A 1,860-nucleotide genomic window follows, 5' to 3' on the forward strand; every position below is an offset into this window, starting at 1 on the left:
CCAACCTTTATCAGTATGAAACCACCTTTTAAAATCATCTGAATCATTATTTTATTGTGCAATAATGTTGAAATGTCTACCATTGATGCAAGCGTTCAGAAAATGATCAGTTGGTCCATTTGACTATTTTGTAATGTTCTTCAAATAATATGTACAAAAAACAAGCCTGATGTTTTGTTGATTGCCAACTAAAATTTAACTGTGGGAGAAAGGGGTGCAGGAGAAGACTGGTGACGTTTTCCTCACAGATCATTTTTCCGGGAACTTTTACATCAAAAAATCATATACATTATATGAACGCAAGTTCTTTCAAATGTGCTTTTTGTATACTTCTTTTAAACTAAAAAATAAGAAAGCATACTTTCAGTTTACTTTTTATATACTTCTGAGAAATATACCTCAAGGTGCACATAAGTTATCACGATTCCTATCAGTTCTTGGACTTCAGTTCCCATAATCCTCCCTGCCAGTCACATGCACACATTCCACACCAATCATCAATTGCCACTTACAGATGAAGCACATTATCTGGACTATTTAAGACTCACTCACACAACACCTCATTGCGAAGTCTTGTTTAATCCTGTGACAATTCTAAGCGTTATTTACCCTGTCTGTCTGCCTGTTTCTGATCCTGTTTATTCCCTGTGTATGATACTCTGCTGCCTGCCCTTTGAACTGTTTATTGTTTCCTGGATTTGTGATGTTATCTGCCAGCCCTGACCCATTGACTGTTCCTCGACCACGATTCTGCCAGCTCTCTGCCATACCTGTTTGCCACTGTTTGACACCTGCATGTTTGACCATGAGTTCTGTTAATAAAAGCTTGCAGAGCTTACATAAGTTACATAAGTATACTTAACTTATACTGACAGAAAAGTCTATCCCCCGGTTTCACAGACAAGGTTTAAGATAGTCCAAGATTAAAATGCATGTTTGAGCTGTTTTAAATGAAAGAAACTTGCACTGACATAACTTAAAATAAGTCATCAATGTTTTGTCTCAAGACACTCACCAGTAATGTTATTTTCTAGTGAACATTTATAAAAGTTTCTTAAATGCCCTAATTGAACTAAGGCCTAACGCTGGCTTAGGCTAAGCCCTGTCTGTGAAACCGCGCCAATTTGGCCTATACTTGGACTCAATCTTTTGATCGATATATACTTAAAAGTATATTTATAAAATAATACTGTAAAAGTACATTGACATTATTGATTCATAAAGAAAACAGATATATTCCTACTGGTAGTGTACATAGGAATTTACCTCAAATCTACTTCACTCTTTCCTTGCCGTTGACTGACTGGTCTAAGTTCTGAATCCCATCCGGACATAGTCTTTGACAAAAATGTAATTTTCTTAGCTTTTTTTTTAATGAGACTTACCCATATTTAAGTGTTTATAAAAAAGGATCCATGAAGCTAGAATGAAATGTTTTAAAATGTAAAGAGTATTACAAGTATAAAAAATAATAGGTAAATAGGGACATAGCAGTATACTTAAAGTGCAAAAATAATATATAAAAAGTAAACTATTAGTGTGATGTTATGTTTACTTGAAGAAAACTTACAAGTATAATTGCACTATACTAGTAGTTTACTGAGAGTATATTTCAAAGTGTACTTTCATATACTAAAAATGTACTACTAGTATTAAAATAGTAAACTACTAGTATACGTATAAGTTCACTTGTAGTACAGATGCAGTACAGATGAGAGCTGTGAACTAGTTGTGTACTTACAGTTTACTACTGTTACACTTATAGTACACTTAAAGGGTTAGTTCACCCAAAAATGAAAACAATGTAATTTATTACTCTCCCTCATGTCGTTCCACACCCATAAGACCTTTATTAATCTT

The sequence above is a fragment of the Chanodichthys erythropterus genome, chromosome 12 (genome assembly GCF_024489055.1).
Source record: "Chanodichthys erythropterus isolate Z2021 chromosome 12, ASM2448905v1, whole genome shotgun sequence".
Taxonomy (NCBI): domain Eukaryota; kingdom Metazoa; phylum Chordata; class Actinopteri; order Cypriniformes; family Xenocyprididae; genus Chanodichthys; species Chanodichthys erythropterus.